Source organism: Theropithecus gelada, chromosome X (genome assembly GCF_003255815.1).
Source record: "Theropithecus gelada isolate Dixy chromosome X, Tgel_1.0, whole genome shotgun sequence".
NCBI lineage: Eukaryota > Metazoa > Chordata > Mammalia > Primates > Cercopithecidae > Theropithecus > Theropithecus gelada.
This window is the reverse complement of record NC_037689.1, coordinates 119,462,927-119,478,597: the sequence shown is the minus strand read 5'-3', so window position 1 is coordinate 119,478,597 and position 15,671 is coordinate 119,462,927. Positions and strand designations below refer to the sequence as shown.

Here is a 15,671-nt window from a genome sequence, read left to right as displayed (position 1 = left end):
CATAAAAGAGAGAACCATGAGATCCCAGAGAATGAGTAACCTACACAGGAGGACAGTCATTAGTGTGGGACCCTGACTGAACACAGTTTTCTGCTGTGTCTGAATAAGGTCCCCCAAAGATGTCCTGATCCCCCCAGCTGGTGAATACATTACCTTACACAGCATAAAGGGATTTGGCAAATGTCATAAACTAAGGATTTTGAGATTAGGACATATCTTGGATTATTTAGGTGAGTCCAGTGTAATCACAAGCATGTTTATAATGGAAAGAAGGAGGCTGGGAGTTCAGAGGGCAGAGAAGGTCATCAGACAATGGAAGTAGAGATTGAAAGGATGTGCTTTGAAAGTGGAGGAAGGGGCCAGAAATGGAGGAATGTTGGAAGCCATGAGAATCTGAAAAACCCAAGGAAACGGATTCTCCCTGCAGAGACTCCAGAGAAACTAGATTTTCTAGCACCTTAACTTTATTTGGGTGAACCTTATTTAGACCTTCTGGTCTCCAGAACCACAAGAGAATAAATGTGTCTTGTTTTTTTTTAAAAAAAAAAAAAGAAAGCTACAATTAGCCCCATTTTAATGATAAAGACATGAGGTTAACAGAATCTAGAGGTAGCTCATCCAAGGTCCCAAGGCTATAAATGTGTCTGATACAATGTTCCATCTCTTAACCATTACATTGTACTGTTTCTGCACTTATTAGAAATAGGAAAATGAAGAAATACTTGGAAAGGTAAAACCAGCCATTTTTACTTAAGAGAATCATGTAATTGCAAGTGTTCAAAAGAGGCAATTTTGAACACTTGGCCTTCTGTACATGGTGTACTGGCTGTGGATTATCAAACTATTGGTTAAAGACAAGAGTAAAACTTCCTCTCAACAACTAAGATTCTATGATGCTGTATTTGGTAATATTGATGTTTCACATGACAAATATGTATCCCTTTGCTGGATTGAGTAAGGGCACAAAAAGCTAAATGGGGTTATAAATAATCAGCTTTATCTGTGATAAGTCTAGATTTAAAAACTAGATTTGTTTCTAAAGCTAAAATTTGGCCTCCTACTCCCTCACTACAAACCAATTTTTGAGATAACTGGCTTCTAGTAAAAGGTAGACATACTTTATTTGTTCAGGTGAATAAATTAGAAAAATGACAAAATATTAGCTGGGCTTGCAGAAGGAAGCCACCAGGACTGACAGTCCAAGACAGAAAAAAGAAGAGAGAGAGATCAAAGAGCTTTAGATAAGCTTACCTTGTTTTTTCTACACATTTATTTTATTTTATTTTATTTTATTTTTTTTTGGTTAAAACACAATCCTTGAGAAGTAGAGTGTAGGAATGGAGAGATAAACTGGAAATATTCTCCCCTAGACTCCTCTCTGTAGCTCCCTTCCTCAATCACAGAGAAACAAAATCCCCTTTATATGAAGTCATAGGCACAAGAAAGATGAAAAACAGTCCTGCTCCCAGGTAATTATAAAGATGTACTTTGTTGATGAGGCAGCAGAATAGAAGTCAAACTTATATCTCTAGTTAAATTGTTAGGGCTTGAATCCTGGCCTTGATAATTACTCTGTAACACTGAGCAAGTCACTGTAACACTGAGCAAGTCATTTAATCTCTCTGTGTGTCAATTTGCTTAAACACAAAATGATAATTACAGGAAAGGATTTGGGAACATGATGACAACAGCAGCACAGGTTTTGAATCTCTAAATTCTCAGAAGTAAACATAACAGCTAGATATCAAATTTAAAACTCATGCCTAACACTTGCAACAAAGTAGGTAACAAGATATTACCACAATCCCAAAATACAAGCAGATAAGCATGATTAATATCAACATGTTAAGAACAGTATGATGTCAAGAATTGTTCAGAATAAACAACAGGGCATTTGATTAACCTAAGAACACATAGGAAAAAAAAAAGTTTGCTAGAAATACAGCTGACTTGAACTGAGAATAGCAGCTGAAACTGGTTGGGAATAGAAGAAAGTAGATAAAGATACGATACAGATGATGTTAAGTAAAAACAATGTAGCCATGAATTGGAATTAAAAGTATACATATTAACTCATGAGGTATTATCTCTGTCTAGCTACATATCTAACTATCTCCTCCAGCTGTATCCATGGAAATCACTAGAAACATTAAACAAGAAGCAATAAGCACTCTAACATTCACATTGTGGACTTGAAATACCATGTTCCATCAAAAGAAAAGCATTTTAAAGAATTGGCTGATTCCAGGTCAGGCACATATTATCATATAAAATACTGAGTATGCTACCAAAAACTATTAGGGTCGTGTTAAAAGAACTCACAGACTAATTTGAAGCCAAATTTATTAAACAAGTATGGGAAAGTGAGCCTTAAAAAGGATTATAGTAGGGGCATTATGACAGCAAAATGTCATTATTGGCAGTAGTTCCAAGCTCTCATTCCCCCACAAAAAAAATTTTTTAAAAATTTAAAAAGTGGAATTTATCAGATCTAACCTTGTCAGAACTCTGGAAAACAGTCAAAGATTTAGAACAACTAAGAAAACAGTGAATCAAGAAAAGGGCAATTTAACAACACAAAACTTTGAGGAATTTTTTAGTAGCCCTTGGCATGCTCTCTCTAGTATGGTAATAATCTTGAAGAAGAAAGCCTGCATTCCCAGTATGGGAGACTGATTCCAGGATATAAAGGGAGCAGAACAGACTTCATTCACAAGTTATTGTATACGCCTGTTCTAACCTTCCTGGAGAATACTTGAAAGAGAGACACAAGATAATCATCCCTGATTCCCTCAACTTAGAGGTCAGTCTGAAAAAGTGGCAGGCTTTGCAAAAACATTCTGCAAGCTGAAATATCCAGGAGAAATCTGGAGCAAAATATTATGGAGAAAACATAAAATAGTCCACCTAAGTATATTCCACCCAAAAGAGGAGAGAGTTTTGGGGAATCAGTACATTTAAAAGGACCTGTATAATCAGAAGAATCAACATCATTAGAAAGACCATACTGCCACCCAAAAATCTATAGATTCAATGTGATTGCTATCAAAATAACAACATTTTTCAAAGAATTAGGAAAACAATTCTGAAATTTATATGGAATCAAAAAAGAGCTCGAATAGCCCAAACAATCCTAAGCACAAAGAACAAAGCTGAAGGCATCACATTACCTGATTTCAAATTATACTATAAGGCTATAGTCACCAAAATGATGTGGCACTGATATAAAAATGGACACATAAATCTATGAAACAAAGTAGACAACCCAGAAGTAAAGCCACATACCTACAGCCAACTGATATTTGACAAAGTCTACAAAAACATACACTGAGGAAAAGACACCCCATTCAAAAAATGATGCCAGGAAAATTGTATTGACACATTCAGAAAAATGAAACTGCCCCCCCATCTTTTTACCATGTACAAAAATGAACCCAAGGTGGATTAAAGACTTAAATATAATACCTGGAACTATACAAATATTAGAAGAAAACCTAGGTAATACTCTTCTGGACATTAAGCTTGGCAAATAATTCATGATTAAGACCTCAAAAGCAAATGAAACAAAACAAAAATAGGCAAATGTAATTTAATTAAACTAAAAAGCTTCTGCACAGCAAAGGAAATCATCCACAGAGTGAACAGACAAGTTGCAGAATTAGAGAAAATATTTGTAAACCATGCACCCATCAAAGCACTAATACCCAGAATCTACAGGGAGCTCAAAATATCTCAACAACAACAACAAAAACACCCAAGGAACCCGATTAAAAAGAGGGCAAAGGACATGCACAGACATTTTTCATAAGAAGAAATACAAGTGGCCAAGAAGCATATGAAATAGTGCTCAACATCACTATTCATCAGAGAAGTGTAAATTAAAACCACAATGAAATGCCACCTTCTACTATTCAGTATGACTGTTATTGAAAAGACAAAAAATAACAGATGTTGGTGAGGATACAGAGGAAAGGGAACCTTTATATTCTATTGTTGGGAATGTAAATTAGTACAAACTCTATGGAAAACAGTATGGAAATTTCTCAAAGAACTAAGAATTGAACTACCATTTGATCTCACTACTAAAAAGACCCACTTCTCTTCATTTTTGTAGATTTGCTTTGTGCAGAAGCACTCCTTCCAAACAATAATCCCACTACTGGATATCCACTCAAAAGAAAAAAAAATCATTATATATTAAATATATGGACTGTTTAATGTTTATTGCAGCACTATTCATGATAGTAAAAATATAGAACCGATCTAATTGATCATTAATTAATGGTTGGATAAAGAAAATGTGATATATATATAATGAAATACTACTCAACCATAAAAAAGAGTGATATGTCTTTTGCAGCAACATGGATGGAACCAAAGGTCATTATTTTAAGTGAAATAACTCAGGAACACAAAGGAAAATACCGCATGTTCTCATTTATGAGTAGAGGCTAAATAATGTGTATAAACATGTATAGAAAGTGGAATAATAGACATGGGAAACTTGGAAGAGTGGGAGGATGTTAAGAAAATGAGGGTTGAGAAGTTACTTAATGGATACAATGTACACTATTTGGATAATGAATGTAGTAAAAGCCCAGACTTCGCCATTAGGGAATATATCCATGTAACGAAACCACTCTTATCGCCACTAAATCTATAAAGAAAAATTCAAAATTAAAAACCATATATATAAATAACCCACATATACAGGGAAATTTAGAAAGCCACATGCATGCTGAGAAAAGACCTGAGATGATGCTATGCTATCAACTAAGACTGATCCTTAAGGTCAGTTCTATTGTGGTTAAATATGGAAGGAGTGCTTTTGTACAAAGCAAATCTACAAAGACTAATATAAGTGAGTCTTTTTAGTCTGTTTCTTGTTCTTTGGATCTTTTTAGCTCTTGGCATTCAAGGAACTATCTGTCAAATATTAAGGAAACACATACATAAGGAAGTAACTTACACATAGCAATGAATATATAATTTACAAAATAGTTTGGGAAAGTCACTAAACAAAAGAACTGCTAGCCTTCCACAACAACAACAAAACAAAACAGTAAACCCTGGATGACGGGGGATAATCTGATTTCCAGAGTTACCACATTATAATATTCAAATGTTCAGTGTTTAACCCCCAACCCCCCCCCAAAATAAAACCAAAGGTATACAAACAGACAGCAAAGTATGGCCTATTTAAAGAAATAAAATAAAGAAACTATACCTGAGGAAGTCTAGACATTGAACTTACTAGAAAATTGCTTTAAAACAGCTGTCTTAAATATAGTCAAAGAGCTAAAGGAAACATGGGCAAAGAACTAAAGAAAATAGGGGAAACAATATATAAACAAAGTGAAAATATAATAAAAGGATAGAAATTATGAAAAAAAAATCTGGAGCCAAAAATTGTAAAAACTAAATTTCATGAGAATGGTTCAACAGCAAACTGGAGCAGACAGAAGAAAGAATAAGTGAACTTGATGATAGTACAATTAAAATTATTGACTCCAATGAGAAAGATAAAAGAACAAAGTAATGTGAACCAAGCTTAAAGACTCCTGTGGAACACCATCAAGTAGGGCAACACATACATTTTAGAAGTTCCAGAAGGAGAAGAGAGAAATGCATAAATAATATTATGCATAAATAGTAGCTAAAAATTTCCCAAATTTCATAAAGATATGAATCTATAAAGTTAAGGTAAATAAACTTCAAGTAGTGTGAGCTCAGAGAGACCCACATTGCCATATTATAATCAAACTGGTGAAAGGCAGAGATAAAGAGAGAATCATAAATACAGCAGGAGAGAAGTGAAACATCACATACGAGGGATTACCAACATGATAAGCACCATATTTCTCATGTAAAACTGTGGAAGCCCCAAAAAACAACTGTCAACCAAGAATTCTATAACTGTCAAAACTATCCTTCAAAAACAAAAGAGAAATGAAGACTTTCCCTGATTTTAAAAGCTTGAAGTAACTTCATACCACTAGAAAAACTCTAAAAGAAATACTAAAGGGATTCCTCCAGCAGAATACACTACAACTCAACAACAACACAACAACAACAACAATTCTCTATTCAAAAATGGGCAAATTATTTGAGTAGACATTTCTCCAAAGAAGATATATGACTGGCCAATAAGGACATGAAAAGATGCCCAAGAACACGAATCATTATTAAAATGCAAATCAAAACCAAAATGTAATACAAGTTCATACCCATTAGAGTGATTATTACCCAAAACAAAACAAAAAATGTCAAATATTGGCAGGATGTCGAAAAACTGAAACTCTTGTGCATTGTTGATGGGAATGTGCAATTGTGCAGCTACTGTGGGAAACATTATGATGGTTCCTCAAAAAATTAAGCATAGAATTATCTTATGATCCAGTGACTCTACATTTAGGTGTATATACAAAAGATTTAAAAGCAGAGACTTGGACAAATATTTATACACCAATGTTCATGTTCATAGCAGCATTATTCACAGTAGCCAAAATCTGGAAACAGCCTGAGTATCTATTGATGGATGAATATATTTTTTTAAATGTGGCATATACACACAATATAATATTATTTTGTCTAAAAAATAAATTATAATATATACTACAATATGGGTAAACCTTCAACACATTATGTTAAATGAAATTAGGCAGGCACAAAAAGACAAATATTGTATAATTCCACTTATACCAAGGGAAGAGAGAGACCCTCTTTTTTTTTTTTTTTTTTTAATTTATTTATTATTATTATACTGTAAGTTGTAGGGTACATGTGCATAACGTGCAGGTTTGTTACATATGTATACTTGTGCCTTGTTGGTGTGCTGCACCCATCAACTCGTCATTTACATCAGGTATAACTCCCAATGCAATCCACTGTTTTATATTCAGAAAAGGAAAGAGAAGGGAAACTAAAGGCAGGTAGCCCGGTTCCTAGGAACCAGACCCGAAACCAGGCCTGGGCCTGCCTGACCCAAGCCTGGTAGTTAGAATTCGACCCCTGACCTAACAACTGATGTTATCTATAGATTCCATACGTTGTATCGAAGGACATTGTGAAACCTCTCATTCTGTTCTGTTTCACTCTGACCACCACTGCTCACAGCCCCTGTCACGTACCCCCTGGCTTGCTCAATCGATCACGACCCACTCACGTGGATCCCCTTAGAGTTGTGAGCCCTTAAAAGGGACAGAAGTTGAGCACCTGAAGAGCTCAGATTTTAAGACGCTATCCTGCCGATGCTCCCAGCTGATGAAAGCCACTGCCTTCACTGTCTCCGTGTCTGAGGGGTTTTGTCCATGGCTCGTCCTTCTACAATATGAGTTTCCTAGAATATTCAATTCACAGAGACACAAAGGAGAATAGTGGTTACCAGCAATTGTTGATAGTGGGGAATAGGGAATTATTTAATGGGTACAGATTTTCAGTTTGGGGTAATGACGATTCTGGAGATGGATAGTGGTGACAGTCACACAACAATGTAAATGTTCTTAATATCACCAAATTGTACACTTGAAAACAGTTAAAATGGTAGATTTTATGTTATATGTATTCTACCAAAATAAAAATTTAAAGATACATAGACAGATAGATTGATACATAATAGATAGACACATAGATAGATAGATAGATAGACAGACAATAGACAGTAGAAGATAAATAAGAGTGTATGATAGAAATGACAAGTAAGCCAAGGGTCAGAAAGTTCAAGTCCACATTTGAGAACAGTCAGGAAAGCACTTCAAAATGATGTATGTGTAACCAAGTTTATACCCTATTCTTTCCTACTTTCTTATTAAATTTTCTATGAATATATAGAAAAAGTAAAAAAATTCATAATAATGAAAAAACACTGAAAATGAATATCGGAATTTGGAAGGAAGGTCTACTAAATAAAAGATCCAAGGAATTGAACTAAAGTTAACAAACAGTGGCTGAAACATGGGTTTCTACTTAAAACAGCAAACTCGGGCTTAAAGTTGATAAGGTGCTTTGAGTTACACTATAGGCACTGAAACAAATATCCAAGGTCTGTTAGGATATTTATATCTAGTCCTCTACTACTCAAGTACCAATCTTGAGTAAGGCAAAATATGATACACAGGCCACACACCTAGTACCTCCCTTGGCAGTATGGTTTTCAAAACTACAATGATGTGCATCAAATCAGAAATGTGAAGAGCACAGGTAGTAGTGAAGACTTGTAGATACAATTTTTCATTTTTATGTTTGTTTTTTTCCTATCCCAGTGTCAGAAGATAAGTAGTAGAAAGTTGCAGAGCTGCACAGTGTAAATACATCTGTTACTTCAGAAGTTGAGTTAGGAAACAACCACACAAATCTTTCTCCTGATTTAAAGTCCAAGGATAGGGATGCCATGCTTTTTTCTTTCATGTGCATTAGTTTGTTTATTTTAACTACTATAAAAATGAGAAAATATTGTGAAATGGTTCTATAAAGTGGTATACCTATCTCTCAATTGTAGTTACTGCTTCTGAGCCAGGTATTGGCTCTTTTAGAAGAGAGTTTCAGTTTTGTTTATTGGTATTTATGATTCAGACTATCTGGCAGTCTTCTCCCACTGGCCAGTAAGTAGGTCCAAGGAGAGAAAAGAGAAAACATTTACAAGGAGCCCATGGAAAAGTGCTAAAAATTCTCTATGCTTTGATTCTTCAATACAATTTTAAGAAGAAACAGTCTTTTAGGCTCAAGCTTATGGCCTCACAGAAAAAAACATTTAATGAGCCAGGCATGGTGGCATGTACCTGTAGTGCTGGCTACTTAGGAAACTGAGGTAGAAGCATCACCTGAGCCCAGGAGTTTGAGGCTGTAGTCTCCTATGACTGTGCTTGTGAATAGCCACTGCACTCCAGCCTGTACGACACACTGAGACCCTGTTTCTTAAAAAAAAAATGTTTCAGTATAATTTAAAAACAGAGAAACAGAAAGATATAGATAACAAAAACAATACAAGGAGATGCAAATGCACCAATGGTTAAAAAGAACAGAAATCCAAACAAACAAAAAACTGACATAAATATGTGATATGAAGAAAATCTAATATTGTGTCTTTACCCTGCATTCTTCAAAATTAAGAATGAGTATAAAACAAAACAAAGTATAAATTAGTAAATAAGCATGGAAAATGGAAATTGAAACTATAAAGTTTAGGTGTCCTAAAGAGGGAACAAAACCATTTGAAATGAATAACTAAATATCAGAAATAAAATTCTCTGGATCTAAGGAAACAATGCTTAAGAATAGGAAGAAAAATGTCAACTTTTGTTCTGGATGAATTAATAGAAAATTAGGCCTGTATGTAGACACGAACTAGTAAAATTTTGGATTCGAATATGCATAAAACATCCTAATATACTCAAGCAAATAAAATTGGGTTACTCTTCCAGATATACCAACCTGATTTTTACTCCCTTCTTAAAATAATGGCATAAGAAGATACACATTTTAACAAAAAAGTATATTTTCAAACCATTACCTTTCACCGTTCTATGTTGTTGCCCCAAAACAGAACACATTAACTAAAGTACACACAAATCTGCTGTGAAAATTGGGCAAATATGCTTCATAGATGGCACAAATAACAAGAAATTTATCTTTGAAATAAAAATTGAGGTTTCATCTACTCAAACCTTTGCCCTGAAAAAACAGTGTGGGATCACGAGCATTATTCTGATCTTGGAAAAACCACTAATAACTCCAATAATAAGAAGATGTGAGTTTTGGTATTTTATAAGATGGAGGACATGTTGCTGGGACCTTTTTAGCCTTACAGAACCTTATTAGAAACAGCTACACCAAGAACTTTAAGGACAAATATGGCCACAACAAATATAAATCATTTGGTATCTCCCTAGAATAGCTGTTTCTTGACATAGTAGATAACATCCCTAACCTGTAGAACTGTTTTTATTTCCCATTTTGTTTGTTTGCTTTACGATCTTCTTTAACTTTATCCTCACTATTGTATTATGAAAGAATTCAAGTAATCAGAAAAGATTAAAGAATTTTGCAGTGCACAATTGTATATCTGCCTAAATTATACAATCACCATTTTACTATTACTTCTTTAATTTTCAAACTTAAGGTATATTTTAAATATAGTAAAATGTATCCTTTTTGGCATTAGTTATGCCAGCTTTGTCAAACACTTTCAGTTGTATCATACCCACCACAATCAAGAAATAGAACTTTATTTTATCCTTTAAATTCCCCCATACCCATTTGCATTCTATCCCCATCCCCCCACTCCCAGACCCTAGCAATCATTGGTCTGTTTTCTATCCTGAGTGTTACCAAATTTAACAAATAAAAATACATGTTTTTGAGAATACTTATACTATTTTAAATAATTTATCTGAAGTTCAAATTTAACAGAATATTCTACATTTTATTCAGCAGCTTTTCTGTACTTATCATTTTGGTGCCCTATTAAAAAAAATATGCAGCCAAACCCAAACTTCAAATACATTCGTTCCTGTATTTTCTTCCATAAGATTTATTGTATTCTATTTTACTATTAGGGCTATAGTCCAATTTTAATTTTGCATAAGACATGAGATTTATGTTAAGTTTCCTTTTTTTCTTTTTTTGAATGGAAATGTTTAATTGTTTCGGCCTATTCTCTTTAAAATATTATTGTTTCTCCATTTAACTGCCTTTGTACCCTTGTCAGAAATCAAATGGTCATATCTCTGTGGGTCTAATTCTAATCTCTCTGTTCTGTTCCATTGATCATTTTTTTTTTAAATCAATGCCACACTGTTTTGATTACTTCAGCTTTAGAAAAAGTTTTGAAATTACTTATTGTTCAAAATTTTTTGGCTATTCTAGTACCTTTGCCTTTTCATATGAATTGTAGAGTTAGTAATTTTTAAATTTTTTAAGCAGAGATCCTGTAGGGAGTTTGATTGACATTAACTTGACTCTATAGATTTATTTAGAGGAGAGTTTACATCTTCATCACAATGAGTCTTTGAGTTAATGAATAAAGTATATCTCCTCATTTATTGGGTCTTTAGAATCATTTTTAATATATCAGCAATAACACACATAACTAAAATTAGATATATTACCAACTATATGAAATAAAATGATTATTAGAGAATAATATGAACAATTGTACACCAAAAATTAAGTAGACTAGATGAAATAGAAAACTTAGAAATGCAGAGCTTACCTAAACTGGCTCAATAAAAAGCAGAAAAACTCAACAGGTCTTTAACAATATGTATATTGAATCAGTAATAAAACATCTGTGAAAAATTTAAAAAACAAATAACACAAATTCTTCTCAAACTCTTGCAAAATACAGAGCAGAAACCATGTCCTAACTCATTATATGAGACTAGGCTTGCCTTGATTCCAAAGCCAGAAAAAGATATCAGAACAAAATAAATTTACAGACAAATATTTCTTATGAGGTTAAATGCAAAAATTATTAAGAAAATACTAACAAACGGATTCCAACATCATATTTAAAGGATTATATACCATTACCAAATGGGATTTAACACAGGAATACAACGGTGGTTCAACATAAGTAAATCAATCAATGTAATATACTACATTAATAAAACAAAAGATTTAAAAAAATGATCTCCTTGGTGCACAAAAGGCATTTGACGCAATCCAATATACTATCAAGACAAAAAGCACACATAAACTAGGATGTGGGTAGTGATGATGGTTATGCAGCATTGTGAATATAATTAGTGCCACTGAATTGAATTGTACACATAAAATGATTAAAATTACATAACTTAAGATGTCACAACTGAAAATTTAAAACAAATATTACAATGAATTAAAATGACTACATGCATTAAATCCATGAGTACATATTTATATTCAAAGATAAGTGAATTGTTCAACTTTGGAGCTTCACTCTTATTTTATGTTGAAATAGGTAAATAAAGGAAAAGATGAAGCATTTATCCTGCCACTTCTATATGAATTTTACCCCTCCATAATCAATTAGGAGATGAACTGATGCATCTATTTATAAGTAAACAAGTGATAGTAGAATTAGAACTTTTGCCATTTTCAATCGTAGTGAATTACTCAGCCTAGACAGTCTGCATTAGTAGCTGTTAACACCACAAATAGAGAACCAAATATCATGTTCTTTATGATTAAAAAACACAACACCACCTATGGTTTTGCTAAAAAGATCAAAACTGAGTCTAACCTGAGCTACACTTCAAGTCCAGCCTCCAATTTGCAGAAAAGACTGAAGACAGAAAAATGTGCTTAATTACATCATGAGTATACAATATATTCTTTGGATTCTCCACAAAATAAGTTTTAATAAAAGCCAAGGTTTAGAGGAAAAACATACTGATTAAACAAAATTTATAAAAATGTTTCATAAAAATTCATAACTCTAAATAAATAAAAGGAAGCTGCTACTATAAAACTAAGATAGGTGTTATTCTAGAGAGAGAGGGGAGTTTTTGAATGGACAGCAAAATTGGAAGGACTTATGGGGTTGGTGGTATGATTCTGTTTCCTAACTTGGATTGAGTACACAGGAGTTTGACTTATAATAAGTCACTATGCTATATATACCTTCAGTGCATTTTCATAACTCATTTCATTTTGCAATAACATATTACAAATAACTTATTTACAGAGAGAAATGTATTCACAACATTTTTGAAGTGGCAATATTAATGGTACTACCTTAAGGGAGGAAGTTGTAAGAATTAAGTGAGAGTATATATAAAGCACTTTGATATAACTGGCATGTTTAAAATTCTATTTTTAAATTCTACTATTACGGCACATCTTATTTATTATTCCAAAACTAATACTTAAGTCGATACATATTTATATCACCAATTTAAACACATTTGCTACCTCATAATTAGCATAACCATAGAGGTAATACGTTCATCCTTATATAGGGACATGACTAGCTTTTGCCCAAATATGGGCAAAATATGTACTGTTAAAGTATAGTCATATACCACTTAATGATGGGGATATGTTCTGAGATATCTTTCCTTAGGCAATTTGGTTGTTGTGCAAATATCAGAATAAATTTTACAACCTAGATGGTATAGCCTACTCCATACCTAGGCTATATAATATAGCCAATTGCTCCTAGGCTATAAAAGAGTACAACATGTTACTGTTCTGAATATGGTAGGCAATTATAAAGCAATACTGAGTGTTTGTGTATTTAAAAACATCTAAACATAGAAAAGTACAGAAAAATATGCAATAAAAGGTTTAAAAAGTACACCTGTATAGAGCACTTACTGTATAATAGAGCTTGCAGGATTGGTAGCTGCTCTAGGTGAGTCGTTGAGTGGTTAGTGAATTTGTGAAGGCCTACACTGTACACTTAGGCTACACTAAATCTATAAAAGAATATTTTTCTTCCTTCAATCTTAGGTTAATTGTAACTTTTTCCCCTTATAAACATACTTTTGAGACAAGGTTTACGCTGTCATCCAGGCTGGAGTGCAGTAGTGTGATCATGGCTTACAGCAGCCTCTACTTCCCAGATTCAAGTGATCCTCCCGCCTCACCCACAAGAGTAGCTGGAACTACAGTCCCAAACCACCATGATCAGCTAATTTTTAATTTTTTTGTGGAGACAAGGTTTCACTATGTTTCCCAGGCTGGTCTCGAACTCCTGAACTCAAGCCATTCGCCTGCCTCAGCCTCCCAAAATGCTGGGATAAGAGGTATGAGCCACTGTGCCCAGCCTATAAACTTTTTAACTCTTTTATATTAACAATTAACCAAAATACAAACACATTATACACCTGTACAAAATATTTTCTTTCATTAATCTTATTTTATAAGCTTTTTCTATTTTTAGTTTTTTTTTTAAATTTTCTAAAATTTTTGTTAAAAAGTAAGACATAAACACACATTAGCCAAGGCATATACAGAGTCAGGATCATCAGTATTATTGTCTTCCACCTCCACATCTTGTCCCACTGGAAGGTCTTCAAGGGCCATAACACACATGGAGCTGTCATCACCTATGACAGCAGTGCTTTCTTCTGGAATAACTCCTGAAGGGCCTGCCTGAGGCTGTTTTATAGTTAACTCTTTTTTTTTTTTTTAAATAAGTAGAAGGAGTACACTCTAAAATAATGTTTAAAATTATAGTAAATGCAGGCTGGGCACTGTGGCTGACGCCTGTAATCCCAGCACTTTGGGAGGCCAAGGCAGGCGGATCACTTGAGGTCAGGAGTTCGAGACTAGCCTAGGCAACATGGAAAAAACCCCATCTCTACTAAAAGTGCAAAAATTAGCTGGGCGTGGTAGCTAATACCTGTAGTCCCAGCTACTTGGGAGGCTGAGGCAGAAGAATCATTTGAACCTGGGAGGTGAACAGGTTCAAACTTTTCAGTGAGCAGAGATTGAACCACTGCACTCCAGCCTGGGTGACAGAGCAAGACTCTGTCTCAAAAAAAAAAAAAAAAAATAGTAAATACATAAACCAGTAACATAATTATTTATTATCATTATCAAGTATTAATATTATGTACTATACATACTTATATAATATGTGCTCTATTTTCATACAACTGGCAGCATGGTAGGTTTGTTTACACCTTCATCACCACTTGTGAGTAATGCGTTGTGCTACAACTTTAAGACAACTATGACTGACATCACTAGGCAATAAGAATTTTTAAGCCCCATCATAATCCTAATGGGATCACTGTGGTATATGCCATCTGTCATTGACGCCTCGTTATGCAGCATATGTCTGTATCTGTTTTGCGATAATAATGGTGAATTAGGACAGCAATGCAAGATGGCAGCCACCACGGGCTCAGACTATTTATGAAAACCAAATATACAGCCTTAAAATAAAATATGGACCTAAATCATTCCCTTTTGTAAAAGTTGTAACAAAATTTAATATGAATGGAGTCAATAGTTCTTTTTTTAAATTGCAATAGGTTTTTGCAAAACAGGTGGTGTTTGGTTACATGAATAAGTTCTTTAGTGGTGATTTCTGAGATTTTGGTGCACCCATCACCTGAGCAGTGTACACTGTACCCAATATGTAATCTTTTATCCCTCACCTCGCTCCCACCCTTTCCTCGAAGTCCCCAAAATCCATTGTATTATTCTTTTGCCTTTGATCCTCATAGCTTAGCTCCCACTTATGAGTGACAACATACGATGTTTGATTTTCCATTCCTGAGTCACTTCACTTAGAATAATGGTCTCCAATTCCGTCGAGGTTGCTGCAAATGCTATTATTTTGTTCTTTTCATGACTGAGATAGATAGATAGATAGATAGATAGATAGATAGATAGATAGATGATAGATAGATAGATAGATAGATAGATAGATATATCACAATCAATCGTTCCAATGGAGTAGTGAACCCAAGAGCCATATCAATGCTATCAAAATGGCAAAATTCATGTCGTATTAAAGTTTTCCTGCAAGAGCCTTGGCACCTAATGATGTCTAAAAAAATTATGAAACTCCCTCAGCCGACTGAAGGTCAGTGTTAAAGCAATTAATCAAAAATAAAAGAACACAGGCCTTCCTCCTTCACCCCACCATTCAATTAAAGAAGTCTTCATTTTCCACAGTAGTAAATTTTCTTTTTTTTTTTTTTTTTTTTTAATTTATTTATTATTATTATACTGTA

The 15,671-nt window shown here is 33.9% G+C and overlaps 1 pseudogene; it reads left to right on the top strand.

Moving 5' to 3' along the window:
- LOC112615257 overlaps positions 1 to 15,540 on the top strand; it is a 30,845-nt pseudogene extending 15,305 nt beyond the window's left edge.
- The last annotated feature ends 131 nt before the right edge of the window (positions 15,541 to 15,671 follow it).